The sequence below is a fragment of the Anopheles arabiensis genome, chromosome 2 (assembly GCF_016920715.1).
Source record: "Anopheles arabiensis isolate DONGOLA chromosome 2, AaraD3, whole genome shotgun sequence".
Classification (NCBI taxonomy): Eukaryota; Metazoa; Arthropoda; class Insecta; order Diptera; family Culicidae; genus Anopheles; species Anopheles arabiensis.
In genome coordinates, this window is record NC_053517.1 from 89,839,746 (window position 1) to 89,855,896 (window position 16,151).

The window sequence follows — 16,151 nt, forward strand, 5'->3', positions numbered from 1 at the left end:
TCGAACCTCTACAGGAGGGGGGAAGGTGGGAAGCGGAAAGCCAGGCGTAATAAAATATTCTACCCGTTTCAACCATCCTAACTCTAACTCCCAAACCCCCCTAGCAAGCACAATTGAGATTGCACAAAATAATACCGTGTGACGATAGCGAAGTGGAAGTGGGAGGTGTGGCCGTCCTGTCCAGTGTTCTTCAAAACATTGCAACACCGTGGTAAGGAGTTTGAACCGTACCGCGGGAAGTGGTTGCATCTTTTCGTTTCTTATTTTTCAAGAACGGCACAGGAACATGCTCAAGTGCCGTTTCGGGATGTTCCGGGGCCCGACCGATGTAGCCGCCCCCGCACATAATGCTCCGGAACAATGTGTGGCTTTGTGTCTGGGTGTGTACGTGCTTGGTGTATGTGTGCACAGGTTGCTTTTTTTTTCTTCTTCCTCGTTGTTTGCCGTTTTCTATCGCTCATCTGACGCCCTTTTGGGAAAGGATCTACTCGAAGGGATACGCTCTTGAGGCACGATGCTACTTCCTTGGGTGTGTATGTGTTTTTTTTTGTGTTGTTGTCAGGTTGCTTGTCTCACTCCAAAAAGCCTGGAAAGTGTTACCTAAGTTCACAGCTTTCAACGGAAGGGAAGTAACTGTTTCCGCTGACAATGATGATGATGATGGTGATGCTGATAATGATGGCGACAATGATGGTGATGATGATCAACTTTGAAACGTCGCTGTCTATGTCCGGAAGTGTCACCTATGATTTGATCTGCGAGCGAGCGGTGGAAGTGTGAAAACTTCCGACATTGGAGAAGCCCCATGCAACCGAGCGGGTAGACGAAGATAGCAATTTATTCTTCAAAGCCTCCAACAATGGCACAGACACACACAGCGAAAAGAAGAAAAAAAATCATACAAGAAACCTAAGGCTGACCAAACCTCCACCCACCAGAACAGTTGCACCACAGTAGCAAACGCAGTAGTTGTCCCTTGTCCATTCCAGCAACGTTCACCCGCGTTGTCACTGGTTGGGCTGGCAATGGGCAAGTGAGATTGCACAAGAAAACAAGACTCAACTTTACCCAACCAGTGGGACGGGGCGGATGTTGTATCCCCCCCCTAAAATGCTGCCTGCCATTCTGGAGCAATTTTCAACCGTTCCGTGTTCTGGGAGCTACAGCAAGTGCAAACGAAAACCAAACAAAAAAAAAAACGCACCTAGAAACACGCTGAGTTACGTGAAGTTCGGGGAAGGGCGATAGAGAAAAACAAAAAAAAAAACTTCCTATCATCTCCCAAGCTTCGGGAGCCCATCGCAAACCCCGTGCGCTGTACCAGTAATAAACGCTCGAACGGGATTGGAAGTGACAGGAGAAGGAGCGCGGTTGTTGCAGCAGCATCGCGCCCCATGACCCTTTCCAGTGCCGTGCCCGTGTACACTCTCGCCGGCATGCCGGCGCGCACCGTGCGCAGGAAAAAGCGCTTCACGTCGCTGCTCCGAGAGCTGTCAATTAATTGAAGTGATTTATTATAAACTCTCACTGCTCTGCCATTTTTCCGTTTCATTTATCGGAACGTCGGGATCGGTTCGGGACCGGCCTCGTCGCTGCTGTCTGGTGCTGTGGAGCGCCGTGCGAAAGATGGACGGAAAATTAGGAGCAACACGGAGCAAAAAAAAAAAATTTTAAGAGAACACCCACACACACACACACAAGAGCCGTGCGAAGAAGCGATGGAACAACTTTCTTACATATTTCCGGGTGGACGCTTTAGTTGATGGGTGGGTGGGTAGAGGGGTTCGAGATGAAGAATCCTCTTGTAGCCAGATACCGCGGGGAAAGGCGTACCTTCAATGTTGATTTCCATCACGGAAGCGTCACACGCTCTCGGCACACCAAAAATCATCGTTATTATCATCATTTAGTACGCCCGAGAATGGGAGAAATGGGGAGAAATGGGGGGTAGCACTGGAACGGTGTTTGCGCCTTCCCACTTCCCCACTGAAAGCACTCTAGGCTATCATCATCATTTTGATCACGGAACACACCCTTTCGACCTTGCACACACTCGGGCGTTGCGGCGGGTTGGACTTCACTCCCACGTCTAGAACATTTGATTGTAAGTAGTGATGGCCGAGCTGCCCAAAGTTACGTTACCTGCTTTTTGTTCTTTTGTGCCATGGTGACGTACCACTCGCTCGCTTGTGTTGAGTTTGCGTGTTTTTTTTTCGTATCCTTGTGCCACTTGATGGACGATCTTCTTTTTTTTTATGATGGGCGATGAAAGGGGTGAGAAAGCAAACATAACCTCTTCACCGGTGACACCGGTGGTCCTTTAATTAATCTCCTTCAATAATGATCTGAAGCTATCGCCACCAGCAGATGCTGCTTTGACCTCTCTCTAAAGCAGGGATAGAAAACAGAAGGCCTTCTTGGTGATGCACGGTGTGTGGTGGGGTAGAGCGGTGAAGTATTTGGTTGTATATCATCCTTGAAAGTCAGCTTCTCGTTGAATTCGAGAGGGGCTCTTTTCTAATACTTCACGAGCGCTATTTAATTAATCCTGCTGAACAAACTATGCCGGTATCGATCAGCGTGTATGATTTCTGAGAGTTTTATTATTCACACATGTGAAGCAAAATGCATACATTTGGATAACACTCATTTAACATTATCGATTCAAACTTTAGTATAATTACGAATCTAGAACAGCGCGGTGACTGAGAGAGGACTATTATGTAATGAAATATCTACTTTGGCTTTTTCTACTTATTCTACAATGAAACAACAAGGTTTTCTAGTTATACAGGACATGAGTTGTTCCTTCGCTGCAATACAGTTATCTTCGTGTAATCTACAAGTCTCTCGAGATTTATGGGATTTGGAATTCAAATAAGGCAGGCTGGTAAGCGATTGAAGCGACAGGACTGAAAGGGACGTTATAAAAGCATGTTTTTAAAAATTTGTTTGAATTTGAATTTGAAAGCAGAACTTTAAATAACGAGTATACGAATCACAAGGTAGATCATTGAAGTTGATTTTCGATTCAATCAATGAATAGATCGAATAGATTGAAATCTGCTATCTTTGGGGATGTTTGTACATTTTTCTCTATTCTTTCATGCATTAGGAACCCAATCAATCTTTTTGGATACGAAATACCTATCATTTGATTTAAATTGTTATTATTATCTTTTTTATTTTTTTTTTATTTTTTTTCTTTACTTCAATACTTGCGTCTAAGTCAATGAAACATAGTTAAAATTATCCTAACCTACATTTCCTGGTCTATTTTGCTAGAATAAAAATAATAACTGATAATGGGGTCCTTTCCGTTTTGAGTTTGTAGGCTGAAATTTCAGCCTGTCAGCTTTTTGCATTATATAGCAGTTTTCGAGCAGCTATCTAAGTAGGTATAATATACAGGTGGGCTTATCCCAAGGTGTATGAATTTAGAAGGCTGATTTTTTATCGCTTCTGTTTCTGAATGAAGTTATTAAGAGTGTTTTGTGTATTCGTCAAGCTTTCAGAAAGCTTGTTTGAGCAAAAGTTTTCACCCATGCTGTCAAAAAGTGATATTCAAATTTGGATTTAAAACATGCTATGAGACCACCTGGACTACATACACTTTGATTCTAGATTCCATCACGTGATCTCTTTAATGCACCTTGGGGTAAATGTAAACAACACCGTGTTTTCGAGCAGGTACTCGAATCTAATTCAAGCTTTGTGGCTAGAATAATCTAGACTGAAAATTGCAGGCTAGTTTTTTGTGTGGTTTTGTATGGAGTGTTTACATTATTTCAGCCTCCAACTGTCAAACTCCATACAAAAAACTAACTAGAATCGTGAAGGGCCCCAATATTACATTTATAAATAATGAATTATAATCAACGTTGAACTATTATTGTGATTTATTTCGGCTAAACCCATAACAAGAAAATGTTAAACAAACAATTTTTATGTTATATAAAAATTCAACGACAACTTAAACTATTGGAAGGCAAAATATTGTAATATTCTTTTGACTGCTAATGCTTCACCAAAACACTCGTAAACCGTACAGATATAATTATTAAGTCATCACTCTCCCTTGGGCGATGGTCACCAAACCTCCTGACCGAAACCGAACGTGTCTCCTGCAAACGGTAGTGACACCATTTCACATCAATTAAACACACTCGAATTTCCAACTTCCAGGGACGTGTATTTCGTTTTACAACCCGAAATCACGGGCAACAATCGTACACCGCCCGAAGAAGCAAATCCGTCGGCTGTCCCACTGGTACAGTTTAAATATTTATTTTACAAGCAAGCAAGCAAGCAAGCGACCAAGCAATGTTGCTACCTCCGTTACCCAGCGGGCACTAGCCGGAAGGGCGTCTTGAGGTTGCACCAGAACCGCCCGCTTGATTTGGTAAAATAATTACAGAAAAGTTGACCTTAACATGCTACCCAGCATGTCTGTGTGTGTGTGTCGTGTTCCCCTTCAGCGTGTAGTGGAGCGGATAGTTGTTGCCTATATTGTTGTGAGCGCTGTCCCCACCATCTGTCCAACGGTCTGTCTCCGGTGTCCGTGCTCGATTTCCATGACCGTTTGCTGGGTAGAGGTACAATTAGATCAATAAATCTCATCCTCCTGCCCCTCGGCCTCGTCTGGAGCTGGCGTTTTCCCTTCGCTCTCCGGTGCACGCCGTAGCGATTGTCGTCCAATGTCAGTGTGGACTCTCCCGTGCCGTGCCTGCCAAACTTTACACACGCAAAGGCTAGTCCCATTTCGGGCGTGTGATCCCCTATTTTCCGAACCGCCCGGAGGCTTAGCTGCTGGAGGCGTGGATTAGTGGAGTGAGCAACAGTGGAAACGGGTGACGAGTTTGTGCAGCAGATGATCGTCCGCTTCCAGCCCACCACAGCTTTGCCTTGTTTTTTGGGGAGAGTGTTGGGCGGGCTTACCAGCTTCAGTCGTAATGTGTCGGAGGCCTTAAAGAGGCAAGTTGCCGGAATAGTGCCGCAAGTCAAGCGACCGTTCCCTTCGAATGCAAACGAACCGAGAAGCACATTCACACGCGCGCAGAGGGCATGTGAAGTTGCCCAGTTTCGGGCCCCAAAATGCCTACACAAAGCGTGACTGTGCTCCGTGGGAAGGAAATGGGGCAAAGACGGAAGGAAGGTCATCCCGATCCCGCACGAGCAAACGTACGCACCGCACATGCCATTTCGTTCCCAGTGACAAATGTAAATCACTTAACCATGTGACCCCCCGCTGTCCACGCGGGCGGTCCTACTTTCGACCAGGAGGGGGGAGTGCGCGCACGCTACCCAAAACCGGGACCGGTGAACAATTGTTGTCCAACAACAAATGGGGATAGGAAGGAGGGGCAAGTGAATCGAATGGAACGATTTTCCACCGATTCCGATGTTGAAATGCCTTCGCAAATCGGTTGCTCCAAAATTGCTCCGAAGCAAAGCTGTCGCTTGCAAACAAATCGGGACCATTTGCTGGATTGAAGGTTGGTGCTGGAGATGCTTTAGGCCCAGTTTTTGGAATGCTCATCTTCAATGCGTTGAGGCGCTATGGAAAGAGTTGCTCTAAAATAATCCTCCACATCACGAGGTCATAATCGGAGCAGATAAAATTACATTCAGCTGCAGCGTTCCGTCTGAACGACAAGCTCCATGTAAGCTTCAATCGCTGAATCGCTGACCAGAAGTGTGGTACGTACATGACGAGCGACATTTAAATCGTTGATCTATGTAATGGTCAATTGCTATGCTCTGATGCGGATGTTTCGTGTTTTCGTTGCTGTGCCGTCACACTGCCGTTCCCCATTCGCTCCTTGCTGAGCCACTCCACTCCGCATGCCAAACCATTGCTGTGAAATATTCGCGACAATTCACCCCGTAACTGTTATGGCGTATCAGTTCGATACAATTCAGTAGAAGCGGCCGTACTCTCCCTCAAGCTGTCGCGCTCAGCTCAAGCAGCTGTTTGAGATGTTCTTTCGGGGCGCAAATTACTCACAGTCCGCTCTCTACTGCTGCCCTTCCCTACCAGCTGGACACGCTGTGCCCAGGATCTCTTCCAACTGTTGACCTAGCAGGGACGTGTGTAGCATTTACGCGGCAAAGCAAGTGAAGCCAGTGGCCACTGTTTCGTCATCGCCTCTCCGACCGATGCTCCAAGCGTCTGGACGTGTGTGTGTGTGCGTGTGTGTGTTTGGTGTGCTTGAAACGAATTATAACAACCCTTGCCATGCCCTCCGGAGACTCTCCCGGCTTGAGTGGATTGACCATTTATGTACGCTGACGTTGGCGCTCGGCACAACTACCCCTTTCTGCTGGAGTTACTCGAAACCCAGTCCTGCATGGGCGAACGAAGCTGGCAGCGCTCGAACCCCTAAGCGTTGGACTCAGCGCAAGAGCAAGCGAGCGAACGAGCTGCGATTGTCATGTTTGTCCATTTTCTGTGTGCCATGCAAAATGCACAAATTGTGCAGTGCTGTGCATTCGCATGCAAAATCCCTTTGCCCCTTCCCTCGCGCCCGCTCCCAACCGTGGGGCCCAACGGTCGGGCAATCCTGTTACAGGACGCTTTTGGTCTGGGTCTGATGTGCCTTTTCGCAAATGCGATTCATTTCGGTCTGCCCATTGCTGTGCGCGGGCCAGCATCGAATGAACGTGTGAGACTGCTCTCCCTCACGCCGACTTTGCCATAAATGGTGCATACAAAGAAAGAGAGAGAGAGAGAGAGAGAGAGAGAGAGAAAGAGAGAGATAGAAAGAGAGAGAAAGAGTGAAAGAGAGTGGGTAAACCCGGTCCAGCTGTGGGCCTCAATCGGTTTGCGAAAGCCCCGGGATTGCAATGAGTGCCGGGAGCCGTCACGAGTAGAGGCGGCGCAAGATACAATTGTTACACACCAACCTACGGCTCCTTTTACCCCAGTGGACACACACAAACACACACACACACACACTGACTCACGATGTCAAACATCGCGTCCATGTATCATGCTTATGCACACGACATTCGACTGGACGCTCTTCTCGGCGGACGACCCCGTGAATGGTGATGGCGTTACCGACTTTACGAAAACACAACCCGGTTCGGTCGCTTCTGCCACCGGTCTTTGCCATTTGCAGATGATGGAAAGGCTTCCCTGCAACCTACCTCTCCCCCTCCCCCCACCAAACTGCCACCCCGCTGGTCACAGGAAACGTTGGCCGAGGACGAACGACGGCTGCAGGTTACATCGTTTCATTCAGGACAATTTAATTGTAATAACGTTTCATAAACATGTAATTGTAATGGGATTATAATGCAAACCCCCTTACGCACCCTCCATTGTCTCTGACGATGTGGTCAATTTAGTCTGCACTTTGACGGTAGCCATTTTTGCAGCCTGCCCGCCTTGCATGCTCTGAGAGCCGCATCATGCTGTGCTTTTGCAATGGTTTGATTTTCTGATGCCATAGTGTGTGTGTTTTTTTGTTTACCCCTCGTTTGCCGAACGGGATGGGTTTTATGATACATTGTGGCAATTATTTATGTCGCACGCCATAGCTTTTCCGAACGAACACAGAACGCGGGTAGGTTGTGTGTTGCATTTTTGTTGACGCACGCCGACACATCCTAGTACACGCCTTGGTGCGTGTGCGGTGCAAACGCTTAAGGGTTCATTAAAAAAAAAACACAACTTTTTGCTGCTTTGTTTCGTATCCATTACATGTGGCGTGGAGAGAGAGGTGCTATTGATTCGATTAAGCATAATAGATGGTGTAACAATGGGCAAAAATGAGTACAGTAATAAATGAGTGTGGTTTAGACACTTCTGCAGGGCGTGTAAAATGAATAATTATTGTTGGTGTGAGCAGATATGCTACCGTACGCAAACGCTGGATAAAGTTAGTAGGTGCAGGACAATGGGCGCTTATTAATTGTTGCATAGGCTTCTGTGGAACGAGCAACAGTGTGAAGTGCTATAATATGCATGCTTACAGTGTAATATTGATTATCAATAATCGTTTAAAACTGAAGCATTGATTTTAAATCATGGAGGACACTTTGCTAATCACTATAGAAGGTATACTATGTGGGCTACCATTGAGACAATAATTAATTTATTTCACAGGATATTTCAACTGAATATTATCAAATTAATTCTGATTCAACCAACCATCGCTTGTTGCGTAATTTGACGCTTGGCCATGTATTACAGTTTTTTTCCGAAGCAGCGTCTAACTAAACTCAACAAAACCTTTCTATTTTTTTTTAATTAAGATTTCTGCTCCAAATCAGCATTTCTTTTTTGTAATACAAAATGTTGTAATGCTTTTAATATGTTTATGTGCAAGTCTTTATCATGTACGCCATCATATTCCTGATTATTTCTGGCCATTGTATTGTCGTTTTTAAAATGAATCCAGCATACAGCATTTAGGAGCGGTCCCGTGGTACGGTCGTCAACTCGAACGACTCAATAACATTCATGTCACCCGTCATGGGTTCAAGCCTGGAATGGACCGTCCCCTCGTAGCAAGGAATTGACTATCTATATCTGGCTGTTGTGTGTGGTGATGAATTACGTCTCGAAAGCCTGAATAGGCCTGGGCCGGCATGTCTGCGTAGGACGGTAACGCCAAATAGAAGAACAAGCTCTCCAGTATGCACTTAGTTGACCATCACTGTTTTTATGTAATAATAATAATTTATTAATAATAATAATTTATAATGATTGCATGTTTTTTTTAATCATATCAGAAATCATTTTGACTTTATACGAAGCATGATTCAGAATGTTTCAACACATTGCAAAGCACATTTCGTTGAGCAAATAATGATATAACTACAGCAACAAAATATTAAAAAAAAATTAATAATAAATCGTGGTGTTTAATCTTGTTCACTTTATTTAAAGCTTTATTTTGGTATTTTTCATAAAGCTTTATTCGCCACAATTTATTTACTGGATACAATTGATTTAAATTTTATATCCAACAATTGAACCGTTAAACACAATTTAAGAATGAAGAGTACAACATTTTTTAATTGAAGAAAAATCAAGACGTGCCTTTCATGTGTTATGAAAACAATTACAATGTAATAAAAAACAATATTTGTAGAATACAGGGTTTCCCACGAAGCAATTAAACATCTTGGGGAAACCCTGTATCAATTATCAAATTCCACGTATCCGTTGATTGTATAACACATACCAGCTTTCACTTATGGACCAACCGCACCACCTTAAAAGAAAGTCAATTTTTTGTCATACGTGCATTAAAATGGATCATTGGTATCATAAGATTTATAACCCGTTTCGAGGATTAAAAGATACTTCTCTTTTATCCTTATAGTGTGTATGTGTGGAGTATACTGCTTTTTCGCTTGCCTTTACCCACCTTTCAGACAAACGAACAAAAAAAAAACCATTTTCCCCCGGGAGTAACGACATTGAAAATGTGCACGCGTGCTACGACGCAATTCCAAACCAGCAACCCATCACCACCATCATCATCATCATCATATTCATCCTGCTAATACTTCAAACTCCTGTTTCATCCCTTCCTCACCCAGTCTTATCTATCCAGCCTTGCTATTCCGATTTTCCCATTTCGCATCAGCAGTGCAATTCAAAATGGGCATTTTTTCCTTTTGCATCAATACCCCCCCCCCCCTTGTATATGCACACGCAATGTATCCCACCTTTCCGCCCATCCATCCAGCAGGCGCATAGCAAAAACACATTCCGGAAGCGGTGTAACATACTCTCGGGTTCTAGATTTGCAGCGGAGAAAACAGCCGCTTGTGTGTGTTTGTGTGTGTGCGTGTGTGTGTGTGTGTGTGTGTGCCGCACACGTGCAAGAGAGTGTTTGCTACATTCCTGAAGCTTTTACAATCAGCTTTGCAATTTCGGGTTGAACTTTTCTCACCTGCACCGCGGGGGAACATTCCGAACCGTGGCCGGAGGAGCGTACATTCGGTCGCACCGTTCACACCGGTGTGGGGTTGTGCTTTCGTGCGATGGGCTTTGTGAAACAGGGCCAGCTTCGCCGGGGGAAATCACGTGGAAAAGCTACTTAAGAACGGTGAACGTTTGGCGAGAAGAGCGTGCGAGAAGAGTGCTGCCAACGTGTCCTGGCGATAAGGATAACGGCTGCTGCTACCGCACGCTCGCTAGCATGGGTGCGAGCGAGAGCTAGCCGGTTGCGGCGGTGCCGTCCAACGGTGCCGTCCGACGGTGCCGACCGACGGTGCCGACCGGCGCCGGTTGGCAGGTCCGGTTGTCTCGCTCACACGCCTGCCGCCTGTAACGGAGGGCGAGTGGTGTGTGTGCTTGTGCGTCCGGCGCGTTACTTGTGTTGGGGCGAACGCGCGTACCGGTACTCCGTCAGCCGTGTGTACGCGTGCGTACTACTGTGTGGGTGTATGTGTGGGTGTGGGTTGTGTATGTGTGTGTTCGTTTGGGGAGGGAAAAAATAAACTCCAGGAAAATCGAGCAAACCTTCACTTACAAATCGTCTTCGAAGGGATGGCACTTACATTCCATCGCCTGGCTGTACGGGAAGGTTTTGTGTATTTTTGTTTCGTTTTTACAATTGTATTTTTATCATTGCTTATTATTTTCAGTTGAAGCAAAAACTGGTTTCGAACATAAAATATATCAATCATAAAAAGCAATATTTATTTAAATATGAAAGTAATTGTCAATATTTCACAACAAAAATCATTTCTTCCATCATTACACCGCCGTTGTAGTGGATTTTCCTTTTCCCCTTGCAAGCAAAAAAAAAAGCTGGCTTTCCTCACGTGCTTGAACGCACCCTCGCCTCCGCTTCCGCCACTCAACCCCCTTCCAATCCCGTTCGCAACGAGGCAGCAGGAATCACAGGACCACCGTTCAACAGAGTGCGTGATTTTACTGCGTCGTCGACCGAACCCGAACACAGCCCACCCTTTCTGACAGTGTGCGCGCTGCTACCGTCGGCCAAACTCCCGCAGGGGAAAATTGCGTACCGGTTCCCCTCGGGAAGGGGGGCGGTGGGTGTGGGATGCGTACGTTCCGACGTCCGTATTGGTGACGGATCAGGTTTGGTTGGACCGAGAGCCGACAGTAGTAAAGAGCAGTCCCTGTGCTTTAATTCCTGTGCCAGTTTTCTTTCTGGTTGTTTGAGGTTGGTTCGGATTGGAAATGTAAGGATGAGGTAGATTGGCCGCGTACACATGTCTGTCTGGCTAAAAGATCTGGTTTGTTTAATTTTTATTTGCGTTTCAAAGCAGGAACAACGTACGATGTGATACAAAGCATTACGCTACGCGAAGAACAGTTCAGTTTGTTTGAAACAACCATCCAAAAACAGCATCTTCGAACTGAACACAACATTTACAACGTCACTTTTGTCTCATACGCAGCACAAACAACTCACTCGCTGTCACAAAACTCTTCCTTAGTGTCTGCCTTTCTGCTCAACTGTTTCGGTGCCAAAAACAGCCTATTAGAAGCAACAAACATCACTGGCCAGATTCTGCCTGTCCCCCCCCCCCACAAAAAGCGGTGCCGCAGCAAAAACGCGTGTAACAAATCTGACTCGCGGGCTGTGTCCATGCGCCCATCCACATCCCGGCACGGCACACTCTAGCTGGCCAACTTGTGCCCGCTCGAACGCAACTTGGACGTACGCGCGTATCGTGTATGTTTTTCCCTTCGGCCGCGGTTCGCTAGTTGTCTCGCTTCATCAAACACGCGCCGTCCCATTGGGTGGTGAATTTCGTGCTGCCGTTCGGCACAAAAAAAAAAGGAAAACCTCCAAAGCGAATGGGAAAAACTCACCACCGCAATTCGAACATCCGACGTTCTCACCACGCTTTCGAACTTCGAAAGACTGAACACTGTTCGGGTATCGGAAAAAGGAGAAAAGGGGAAGCAGGGCCCGGACGGTTGTGCACCTGCTCGGCTTTTTCCCACCGACCGGCCTTTTCTTGCCCGCCTTTCTCGCCCAGGACACAGTGTTCCCTTTTCCTATCCCGGTTTTTTTTTTTTTTGGTTCGTTCCCAACAAAACCCGCTTCAAGTGGCAGCTTCGGGCCTGTACGCTTCGTGCCCAGTTCGTCCAAGCAGCAGCAGCAACGGAACTTCGGGCCGGGTTGGGACACAATTCGGGCCGCGTCGGAGTTCGGGCTCACGGGCGCTTCGGCTCAACCAATACGAACGCACGCCCAGCGGGAGCGGGGGTGGTCGTCCCGAAAAACCCGAACACGCTCTCTCCCCCGGGGGGAGGTCGAGCACCGGAAGGTACGGGCGGCGGAACGCAATGGTACGTGGAAAGGATCCTCAGGCTGTGTTTGTGTGTGTATGTGTGTGTCCTGGTCGTCGTGCCGCGCGTGCTGTGCACCGGAGAGCGCGGGTTCGTACGCCGGAGACCCCACTTTTGCTAGTTGCTACCCTTATATTGTGGTGGGCCCTGCCCGGAACAGTTAGTACGCATCGTATCCTCCTCATTCGCTGTCTAGCGCTAGTCGAGTTTACGTCGATTAACCGTCCCCGTCGTTGTTTGTTGATTTTATTGAGCCACCTACAGGCCATACAGGCGAATAAAAACGGAAAAGTAAAGAGTGACGACATTAAGGAGAGAGAGAAAAAGAGAGAGTGAAGCAAAAAAAAAAGAAAGCAAATCCCTTCGTTAATCCAACTGCCCGCGGATACCACGGGTGTATAGTGGACGCAAATACGCTTTACGTGCCCAAAAACCTCCGCAACCGAACAAGCAGTCGAAACGTTACTAAACTTCGCGCGTTCTTAAATACGTAAAGGTCTCAACCGTCGCCCACTGGCATGTGCGGCAGTTAACTTCAGCAGCTCACGCCTTAACGCATTGGGCTGGAAATGATTAGAATGTGCAAATGCTACCGAATTTTGAGCAGTTCCGGGTGGAGTGAATAGTTGACCAGTAGTGCCGGTGTGAAGGAATTTTAGTTTTTTTTTTTTCTGACAGGAATATTCTATCCCCAATACCTTCGACATCACGGTGGTTAAATTGTTGCGGTTGTGAGGCAAGAGCGTGTGTGTGTGTGTACTGTGGTCTTGAGATGAGCGGTGTTACTGTTAGTGGAATCAGTTCCAAGATAGGTTGTTGACGATTTGTGGCTGAAGATGGGATACGAAAACAACAAACTGGCAATGATTTGGCAACGTAAAGACAGCTTTTACTAAATAATACAGCTCAATATATAAGCACAATTCTGGAGTAGGAGGAACATTAGCAAAAGTTCAACTTCACCACTAAAGAGCGTTCACAGCAGCAGTCCGGTCCCCAAAATAAATCTTGCAAAGGTTTCGCCAAGCAATCATCTTTCGCTCGACAGTTCCGGGAAAGTGAACATTCTTTTCCTACCCACCCACGCATAAATTGGACCCGTTTCGTCAAAACCGAATTAAACAAACCAAGCGGCAGCAGCAGCAGCAGCCGAAGCTGCCAAGAGGCTCGTTGAAAGATCAACCAATCTACAGACAGACTTGCCAGTGTGTGCGGCCGTGCTGCGCGGAGCAAAAACCACTGATTGCCTGTTTTCTCTCCCTCCGATCCGGTTCGTTAGCAAGTGAGCTGCGTTTGTGTTGGTGTGGGGGAGGTGGTTGGTTTTTTTTTTTGGCCAGAAAAAAAACGATATTAGTGAAAATGGGAAAATTTTGCTCACAAAAATCGCACCACCACTTTACACCCGCGAAGTAGTTGAGTTAGCGAATCGCAAATCCCACGCCTGCTTCGGTTGCATGCGGTAGCTTTAACGTGAACGCAGCTCGGTTTTCAGGCAGCACTGACTGCGCTTTTGACCGACCCAGGAATTGAAGTCTCCGTTACACATTAAAGCTGCGTCGCCTGCGATGCCAAACAGCAGAGTGCTGTAGAGTGAAATGAAGTGTGTAGCTAAGCGTTTGACAAGCAATCGTTTCGCTCTTTTTCGATATCTCTCGCTCTCTCTATCGCTCCCTCTCTTGCTGGTGGTTGTACGTTGTTGGGCGTAAAATAAGACTGAAAATAGTTTTTTTTTCTCCTTAGAAATTTATTTATTAAATGAGGAAAAACCGCTGTAGAAAAGAGCTAGGCGCCTCCATTTATGTCAAGAGCTGATATTAAAATTCAACAAACAATTAGATTTCCTTTTCGTGGCCTTTGAAAGGCTTCCCAGAGAAGAATGATGTCTTCTTTTCGAAAACAAAAAAAAATTTTGTTACCATAGTGGCAAGAAAAACGAACTGGAAATGGTATTATTATTTATTATTTCATCATAATATTTCCACCATTTATTTTTCTTTCCTAGTATTTAGCTAAAAGTAGTCACCGTGACGTACAAGCTAAACCAACCAACAAAAAGAAAAGGCAAAAATTAGTTAAACCAAAGCAAACAAGTAGTTTGACACAGTTTTCCTCGCGGGAGGAAAAAGGAAACGCGTAGCTAGAAGCAGTGCAGAGCAAACGCGTCCAAAGTGCCGAGTCTCTTGTTCGTCTCGTGCAAACGCAAATCGTAACCATCCCGGTTTGGCACGACGAATCTGCTGCAGTTAAAGTTGTTTAAAGTTTACAAATCGGTGTATAGTGTGTGAGTGTGTGTGTGTTTGTGCGCCCCATTCGATTGCCTCATCTCGCCCGCCCTCCCACCAAGCTGCCCGGTTCCGGTCTCGGTTGTTTGAGTGTGGTATGGTTTTTCGACAACACGAATAGAAGCGAAAAAGTGAAGTTAATAACGCGCGCGCGTAGCTTTTCGAGTAAAAAAAAAGCACCCAAAAAGGCAGGGCCAAACGAGTCGCGAAAATAGGCGAAAGAGCAAGCAAAAGAAGTAAAGCAAGTAAGCGCAGAAGGTGTTTGTGTTGTTCTGTGAGTGAGCCTCTCCTTACGTTTCGCATTTGTCTTGCTGGCCGGCAGTTTGTGGCAAGCGTCACAGCGAGCAAATTTATAAAACAACACCAAACCGTACAAAAAATCTATCCCATCTGCTACCTAACGGGCATCGAGAAAAGGAAGAAGCAACAGAAAAAAAACAACACCACGACCACCAGCATCAGTTTCGCGAGTGTTCGCGTGTGTACAAGCGCGCTCCCGTGCGTGTGTGTGTGTGTGTGCGAGTGTGTTTATCTGTGTTTGTGTGACGGCTGGTGCGACCCGAGTAGTCCCGTGTGTGCGACGGCCGAGGTTTACAAGGGCAAGGAAATTGTTTTCGAGGAACGACCCCGGTACGACGCAAACGGCCTCAAGATTTTCCCGTCCACAATTAAGGAAATAACGGCGCCAGTAAACTACTACCTAGCGAAAAAAGTCATTGTAAGTGTGAACATAGAACCAGTTTTTTGTACCCGGGTACACGGGAGCGGGAGGAAGGGTTTCGAGCTCCCGCTTTTAGCACTGCCGATTGCAGTTGCACACAAAAACATTTTACAAAAAAAAAAACACACACAACGCATTTTGCTTCCTTCCTTGCACCAAAGTGTCAAACTTTCGCTTTTGTGACGTCTTTTTTTTTTGTTTTTTTTTGTGTGTCCTTGTTTTTGGGTCTCCATTTTTTTATTTATGTTCACCAACCCACCATTACTGCAGTAATTTCTGCTGCATTTCTTTTCCCATCTTGATGTACGCGAATGTGCTACTGCAAGCGCCTGCAAGAGTGTCTTTATTCGTATTTTCTTTTTTTTTGCTTTGATAAGTCTGTTTTACATCTACACTTTTTACATTCTGTGTGTCCAATGTTTTGAATATTTTCCACTGTTTCGCTTTCTTTTGTTATTTTATATGACGATAATTCAAATTTAAAATTGAAAAAAAATTCGACAAAATTTACTATAGAATTTGTTTTTTAATGTATCTTAAAAACGCACTTACTTCAAACGTACCTTAAACAATATCCCTCACCATCAGAAAGCCTTGCCAACTTCGTTTACTCTCCCAATCGAGACGCGACTACCTGGGAGCAACATCTTGACGCAGCTTTTTTTATTATTATTTTTTTTTTTGAGTGAGTTTTCACCTCAGTCCACCTTGGCGAAGGCCACGTGAGAAATGTGGGCGACATTTTTCAAGCGACGAACTTGCCGACGAACGTCCCGAAAAACTGGCACCCATGTATTAAAGCAGTGTGTAGCGCAGACCCATCCTACAAGCACACCTTCTGCTGCTGCATACC

At 45.9% G+C, this 16,151-nt stretch overlaps 1 protein-coding gene across 14 annotated transcripts in view; it reads left to right on the plus strand.

Annotated features, from left to right (window-relative positions):
- Positions 1–16,151, plus strand: part of LOC120896128 (RNA-binding protein Musashi homolog Rbp6) — a 592,490-nt gene that overhangs the window by 303,086 nt on the left and 273,253 nt on the right. For 2 of the 14 annotated variants that reach the window (XM_040300018.1, XM_040300021.1), the window contains exons 1-2: positions 12,465–12,586; positions 14,298–15,295. The exons of 11 other annotated variants lie outside the window; for them this stretch is intronic. The gene's annotated coding sequence lies outside the window, so the exon portion shown is untranslated. One more of the 14 variants, XM_040300020.1, reaches the window with a different exon arrangement.